The sequence below is a fragment of the Triticum dicoccoides genome, chromosome 3B (genome assembly GCF_002162155.2).
Source record: "Triticum dicoccoides isolate Atlit2015 ecotype Zavitan chromosome 3B, WEW_v2.0, whole genome shotgun sequence".
NCBI classification, from domain to species: Eukaryota; Viridiplantae; Streptophyta; class Magnoliopsida; order Poales; family Poaceae; genus Triticum; species Triticum dicoccoides.
Genome location: NC_041385.1, coordinates 804,375,289 through 804,383,893, shown reverse-complemented (window position 1 = coordinate 804,383,893; position 8,605 = coordinate 804,375,289).

The following is an 8,605-nucleotide window of genomic DNA, read 5'->3' as shown; positions in this document are numbered from 1 at the left end:
CCAAAGATCCATCAACATGGAGCTTCTTCATGCGTTTTACACTAATATGACTTACATGGCAGTGCCACAAGTAAGTGGTACTATCATTACTATCTTATATCTTTTGGCATGAAAATGTGTATCACTACGTCGAGATTCAATGAACCATTCTTTTAGGTGTAAGACCATTGAAGGTATTATTCAAATAAATAGAGTAACCATTATTCTCCTTAAATGAATAACCGCATTGCGATAGACATAATCCAATCATGTCTATGCTCAACACAAACACCAAATAACACTATTCAGGTTTAGCCCCAATCTCGATGGTAGAGGGAGCGTTTTATGCTTGATTACATCAACCTTGGAAACACTTCCAACACATATCGTCAGCTCACCTTTAGCTAGTCTCCGTTTATTCCGTAGCCTTTTATTTCGAGTTACTAACACTTAGCAACCGAACCGGTATCTAATACCCTGGTGCTACTAGGAGTACTAGTAAAGTACACATTAACATAATGTATATCCAATATACTTCTATCAACCTTGCCAGCCTTCTCATCTACCAAGTATCTAGGGTAATTCTGCTTCAGTGTCTGTTCCTCTGATTACAGAAGCACTTAGTCTCGGGTTTGGGTTCAACCTTGGGTTTCTTCACTAGAGCAGCAGCTGATTTGCCGTTTCATGAAGTATCCCTTCTTGCCCTTGCCCTTCTTGAAACTAGTGGTTTCACCAACCATCAACAATTGATGCTCCTTCTTGATTTCTACTTTCGCGGTGTCAAACATCGCGAATACCTCAAGGATCATTATATCTATCCCTGATATGTTATAGTTCATCACGAAGCTCTACCAGCTTGGTGGCAATGACTTTGGAGAAACATCACTCTCTCATCTGGAAGATCAACTCCCACTCGATTCAAGTGATTGTTGCACTCAGACAATCTGAGCACAAGCTCAACGATTGAGCTTTTCTCCCTTAGTTTGCAGGCTAAGAAAATCATCGGAGGTCTTATACCTCTTGACGCGGGCACGAGCCTGAAATCCCAATTTCAGCCCTCGAAACATCTCATATGTTCCGCGATGTTTTGAAAAACGTCTTTGGTGCCTCAACTCTAAACCGTTTAACTGAACTATCATGTAGTTATCAAAACGTGTGTGTCCGATGTTCGCAACATCCACAAACGACGTTTGGGGTTCAGCACACTGAGCGGTGCATTAAGGACATAAGCTTTCTACTGACCCCATAATCGCTACTGTCAACTTTCAACTATATTTTCTCTAGGAACATATCTAAAACAGTAGAACTAAAGCGCGAGTTATGACATAATTTGCAAAGGGTTTGGACCATGTTCAGATTAATTAAGTTCATCTTATGAACTCCTACTCAGATAGACAACCCTCCAGTCATCTAAGTGATTACATGATCCGAGTCAACTAGGCCGTGTCCGATCATCACGTGAGACGTACTAGTCATCAACGGTGAATATCTTCATGTTGATCGTATCTACTATACGACTCATGCTCGACCTTTCGGTCTCTTGTGTTCCGAGGCCATGTTTGTACATGCTAGGCTCGTCAAGTCAACCTAAGTGTTTCGCGTGTGTAAATATGGCTTACACCCGTTGTATGTGAATGCAAGAATCTATCACACCCGATCATCACGTGGTGCTTCGAAACGATGAACTTTCGCAACGGTGCACAGTTAGGGGGAACAATTTCTTGAAATTTTAATGAGGAATCATCTTATTTACTACCGTCGTTCTAAGCAAATAAGATGCATAAACATGATAAACATCACATGCAATCAAATAGTGACATGATATGGCCAATATCATTTTGCTCCTTTTGAACTCCATCTTCGGGGCTCCATGATCATCATCGTCACCGGCATGACACCATGATCTCCATCATCATGATCTCCATCATCGTGTCTTCATGAAGTTGTCTCGCCAACTATTAATTCTACTACTATGGCTACCGGTTAGCAATAAAGTAAAGTAATTACATGGCGTTGTTTAATGACACGCAGGTCATACAATAAATAAAGACAACTCCTATGGCTCCTGCCGGTTGTCATACTCATCGACATGCAAGTCGTGATTCCTATTACAAGAACATGATCAATGTCATACATCACATATCATTCATCACATTTTATTTGGCCATATCACATCACATAGCATACCCTGCAAAAAACAAGTTAGACGTCCTCTAGTTGTTGTTTGCATGTTTTACGTGGCTGCTATGGGTTTCTAGCAAGAACGTTTCTTACCTACGCAAAACCACAACGTGATATGCCAATTGCTATTTACCCTTCATAATGACCCTTTTCATTGAATCCGTTCCGACTAATTTGGGAGAGACTGGCACCTGCTAGCCACCTTATGCACCAAGTGCATGTCAGTTGGTGGAACATGTCTCACGTAAGTGTACGTGTAAGGTCGGTACGGGCCACTTCATCCCACAATACTGTTGAAACAAGATTGGACTAGTAATGGTAAGTATATTGAACAAAATCAACGCCCACAACTACTTTGTGTTCTACTCGTGCAAAGAATTTACGCAATAGACCTGGCTCATGATGCCACTGTTGGGGAACGTAGCAGAAATTCAAAATTTTCCTACGTGTCACCAAGATCTATCTATGGAGAAACCAGCAACGAGGGGAAGGAGAGTGCATCTACATACCCTTGTAGATCGCTAAGCGGAAGTGTTCAAGAGAACGGCGTTGAAGGAGTCGTACTCATCGTGATCCAAATCACCGGAGATCCTAGTGCCGAACGGACGACACCTCCGCGTTCAACACACGTACAGCCCGGTGATGTCTCCCATGCCTTGATCCAGCAAGGAGAGAGGGAGAGGTTGAGGAAGACTCCGTCCAGCAGCAGCACAATGGTGTGGTGGTGGTGGAGGAGCGTGGCAATCCTACAGGGCTTCGCCAAGCACCACAAGAGAGGAGGAGGGAGAGAGGTAGGGTTGCGCCAGGGAGAGGTGAAAGTCATGTGTTGGCAGCCCCAAATTCCTCAAGTATATATAGGGGGAGAGGGAGGGCTGCACCCCCACCTAGGGTAACACCCCTAGGGGCGGCGGCCAGCCCAAAACCCATCTAGGGTGCGGCCAAGGGGGGAAAGAGGGGAAACTTGCCCCCCAAGTTAGGTGGGTGCGCCCCCTCCCCCAAACCCTAGGCGCCTTGGGCCCTTGTGGGGGGCGCACCAGCCCACCTGGGGCTGGTCCCCTCCCACACTTGGCCCATATAGCCCTCCGGGGCCGGTGGCCCCACTTGGTGGACCCCCGGGACCCTCCCGGTGGTCCCGGTACGTTACCGATAAAACCCGAAACTTTTCCGGTGACCAAAACAGGACTTCCCATATATAAATCTTTACCTCCGGACCATTCCGGAACTCCTCGTGACATCCGGGATCTCATCCGGGACTCCGAACAACATTCGGTAACCACATACAAACTTCCTTTATAACCCTAGCGTCATCGAACCTTAAGTGTGTAGACCGTACGGGTTCGGGAACCATGCAGACATGACCGAGACGTTCTCTGGTCAATAACCAACAGCGGGATCTGGATACCCATGTTGGCTCCCACATGTTCCACGATGATCTCATCGGATGAACCACGATGTCAAGGACCCAATCAGTCCCGTATACAATTCCCTTTGTCTAGCGGTATTGTACTTGCCCAAGATTCGATCGTCGGTATCCCGATACCTTGTTCAATCTCGTTACCGGCAAGTCTCTTTACTCGTTCCGTAACACATCATCCCGTGATCAACCCCTTGGTCACATTGTGCACATTATGATGATGTCCTACCGAGTGGGCCCAGAGATACCTCTCCGTCAACCGGAGTGACAAATCCCAGTCTCGATTCGTGCCAACCCAACATACACTTTCGGAGATATCTGTAATGCACCTTTATAGCCACCCAGTTACGTTGTGATGTTTGGTACACCCAAAGCATTCCTACGGTATCCGGGAGTTGCACAATCTCATGGTCTAAGGAAATGATACTTGACATTTGGAAAAGCTTTAGCATACGAACTACGATCTTTCTCCTAATGATGTGATCCCGTTATCAACGACATCCAATGTCTATGGTCAGGAAACCGTAACCATCTATTGATCAACGAGCTAGTCAACTAGAGGCTTACTAGGGACATGGTGTTGTCTATGTACCCACACATGTATCTGAGTTTCCTTTCAATACAATTATAGCATGGATAATAAACGATTATCATGAACAAGGAAATATAATAATAACTAATTTATTATTGCCTCTAGGGCATATTTCCAACACCATCATGGTGTGGATTTTAAAGTAAAGTTGTACAATGCTGAGAGTGTAACCCATTGTGGTAGCAAAAATTGGGAAGCACTTTGCAAGATGTATGGTTTTGATGAGGGTATGCTTGTCACCATGGATCTTGGTGATCCTACAATCCAACAAGACAATATGGGCATTTGGGTCCTTGTGGATACACCTCCAATTCTTCCCCCATGTGAGCTTAACATAGTTATTAAGTAATTTATATTATTTATTTCAAAATAGTTGACAGCTTATTTTCATTCTTCAAAGAATGTGCGGAAGATGGTAGACAAAACCCACTACACCGATGGCTCCGAATTAACTTATAAGGAGAAAAATCATCTGATTGCATTTCATACTAATCTTGAGAATTACAATGTCTACAATCGAACTCCTCAACATTATGGTCAATACGTGTCACTAGTGCACGTGTTGAACTACGGTAACTACCATGGAGATACCCTGGTAAGATTTTTTACTATTACAACATCCCTGCATATTTTTAAATACTTCTAAAACTAGTACATCATTGCTAACTACGAAGTTATTACTATGTTTTTCAACAGATAATCCCAAATGATTGTGTACCTCATCTGATGTATACGCACGGTCGCCTTGATGTTTTGAACATACAACCAGGTTGTCCTACGAATCTCAACTGTCCATACCGGATTTCTAAAAGAAGTGGAGACATGACAATCAAAGAATGGAAAAAATGTATGGAGAGTCGTAAGGAGCTTCTTGGAAGCAAAAGGAGACGAAGCGCAAGAATTGGAGACAGGATGATCTCCATTCTTCATAATGGAGAGTCAGGGTCTATATTGTTTTATGCTATTTTACCTTAAGGGTGTTTAGGTCCTACCTGATACGGATGATCTTGTGCTAAGAACAATTATGTAGGGTTGGGTTCAATGACTATGAGGATGATGATCGTATGACTTGTTATTAATAACGAGTATAAGTTGTATGGTGATGCATGATTAGTAGGAGTTGTTATTATATATGATGATGTATGATGCGAGCATGCATGAGTTATTATATATCAGCGGGTGAAATGAACATAGCAGTAGCGTTGGTAAACCAAGGAAGAAGATATAAGAGAGGACACTTCTCTCTATTAGCTAGCTAATAACAACCTAAAATTAACCCCCCAAACCCCTAAACCAGCCACTTTTTTTTTTAAAAAAAGAAAAACCTCAGCTCCAGCCAGCTGCTGACACGTGGAAGCCTTTTGGTCCCGGTTCGTGTCACCAACCGGGACCAAAGGCCCCCTTGCCTGGGCTGCTCGCAGTGGCCACGTGGAGGCCCATATGTCCCGGTTCGTGTTAGAACCTGGACTAAAGGGGGGAGGCATTAGTAACGACCCTTTAGTCCCGGTTCAAGAACCGGGACAAAAGGCCCTCACCAACCGGGACAAATGCCCTGTTTTCTACTAGTGTAGTCCCGGTTCTTCAAGAATTGGGACCCATGGGGGGTATTAGACCCGGTTCGTGAGCCCGGGGGGCCGGCCGGGGCCTCATGGGCATTGGTCCCGCTTCGTTTGGAACCATTTGTCCCGGTTCAAGTCACGAACCGGAACCAATGGTTCTCGCTCCTGGCCCACAACCATTGGAACCGGTTCGTGGCTTGAACCGGGACAGAAGGGGGAGCTTTAGTCCCGGTTCATGCCACGAACCGTGACAAATAAGTTTCCTATATATACCGCCGCGGCAGAGCACTCCACAGTGCTCTGTTTTTTCAATCCGGCGAGGAGAGGGCATTTGGGTGCTCTAGTTCACCTCCTATGCACATGAGGTGTTCGATGAAATGCCCGAGCCACACTAGTTAAGCTTTCTCCTCTCGAAGCTCGACCTTGGAGCTCCATTTTTTTGAGATTTGTCTAGATTTAGGGGTCCGTCACGCCCCGTCCCCATTTTCACCGCTGTTGATCGCCCGCGCCGATCTCATCGCCGGCACCACCGTGGTGAGCCTCTTGTTCTTATCTTCTTACTGATACTTGTCTGATTTTCTTACTTTAGATAGATATTTGTCTGATTTTCTTAATTTTGACACACATAATTATATGTAATGCACGCAGATGAACCGGCAATGGATTTATGGTGACAGACAGACCTCCGAGTACATTAAGGGCTTGCATATTTTTCTCGAAGTGGCTGAGGCAAACAAGCAGAATGGTTTTATGTGTTGTCCATGCACAAAATGTGGGAATACGAAGTCTTACTCTGACCGGAAAATCCTTCACACCCACCTGCTTTACAAGGGTTTCATGCCACACTATAATGTTTGGACGAGGCACGAAGAAATAGGGGTTATGATGGAAGACGGCGAAGAAGAAGAGGATGATGACAACTATGTGCCGCCTAAATACGGTGATGCTGCAACGTGGGGAGCTGCGGAAGATCAAGAGGAACCAGATGATGTGCCCGATGATGCTGCAACGGGGGAAGCTGCTGAAGATCAAGAGGAACCAGACAATGTGCCCGATGATGATCTCCGCCGGGTCATTGTCGAAGCAAGGACGCAATGCAAAAGTCAAAAGGAGAAGCTGAAGTTCGATCGCATGTTAGAGGATCACAAAAAAAAGTTGTACCCCAATTGTGAAGATGGCAACACAAAGCTGGGTACCGTACTGGAATTGCTGCAGTGGAAGGCAGAGAATGTTGTGCCTGACAAAGGATTTGAGAAGCTACTGAAAATATTGAAGAAGAAGCTTCCAAAGGATAATGAATTGCACGACAGTACGTACGCAGCAAAGAAGGTCGTATGCCCTCTAGGATTGGAGGTGCAGAAGATACATGCATGCCCTAATGACTGCATCCTCTACCGCGGTGCGTACGAGGATTTGAACGCATGCCCGGTATGCGGTTCATTGCGGTATAAGATCAGACGAGATGACCCTGGTGATGTTGACGGCGAGCCCCGTAGGAAGAGAGTTCCTGCAAAGGTGATGTGGTATGCTCCTATAATACCACGGTTGAAACAACTGTTCAGAAACAAAGAGCATGCCAAGTTGATGTGATGGCACAGTGAGGACCGCAAGAAAGACGGGAAGTTGAGAGCACCCGCTGACGGGTCGCAGTGGAGAAATATCAAGAGAGAGTACTGGGCTGAGTTTGCACTGAAGGAAATATGCCCTAGAGGAAATAATAAAGTTATTATTTATTTCCTTATATCATGATAAATGTTTATTATTCATGCTAGAATTGTATTAACCGGAAACATAATACATGTGTGAATACATAGACAAACAGATTGTCACTAGTATGCCTCTACTTGACTAGCTCGTTGATCAAATATGATTATGTTTCCTAGCCATAGACATGAGTTGTCATTTGATTAACGGGATCACATCATTAGGAGAATGATGTGATTGACATGACCCATTTCGTTAGCTTAGCAGACGATCGTTTGGTATGTTGTTGTTGCTTTCTTCATGACTTATACATGTTCCTATGACTATGAGAATATGCAACTCCCGTTTACCGGAGGAACACTTTGTGTGCTACCAAACGTCACAACATAACTAGGTGATTATAAAGGTACTCTACAGGTGTCTTCGAAGGTACATAATGGGTTGGCGTATTTCGAGATTAGGATTTGTCACTCCGATTGTCGGAGAGGTATCTCTGGGCACTCTCGGTAATACACATCACTTAAGCCTTGCAAGCATTGCAACTAATGAGTTAGTTGCGGGATGATGTATTACGGAACGAGTAACGAGACTTGCCGGTAACGAGATTGAACTAGGTATTGAGATACCGACGATCGAATCTCGGGCAAGTAACATAGCGATGACAAAGGGAACAATGTATGTTGTTATGCGGTCTGACCGGTAAAGATTTTCGTAGAATATGTCGGAGCCAATATGAGCATCCAGGTTCCGTTATTGGTTATTGACCGGAGATGTGTCTCGATCATGTCTACATAATTCTCGAACCCGTAGGGTCCGCACGCTTAACGTTACGATGATAGTTATATTATGAGTTTATATGTTTTGATGTACCGAAGGTTTTTCGGAGTCCCGGATGTGATCACGGACATGACGAGGAGTCTCGAAATGGTCGAGACATGAAGATTGATATATTGGAAGCCTATGTTTGGATATCGGAAGTGTTCCGGGTGAAATCGGGATTTTACCGGAGTACCGGGAGGTTACCGGAACCCCCCGGGAGGTTAATGGGCCTTAGTGGGCCTTTACGGAGAATAGGAGAGGCGGCCAGGGCTGGGCCGCGCGCCCTCCCCCCTAGTCCGAATAGGACAAGGAGAGGGGGGCGGCGCCCCCCCCCCCTTCCTTCCCCTCTCCCTCCTC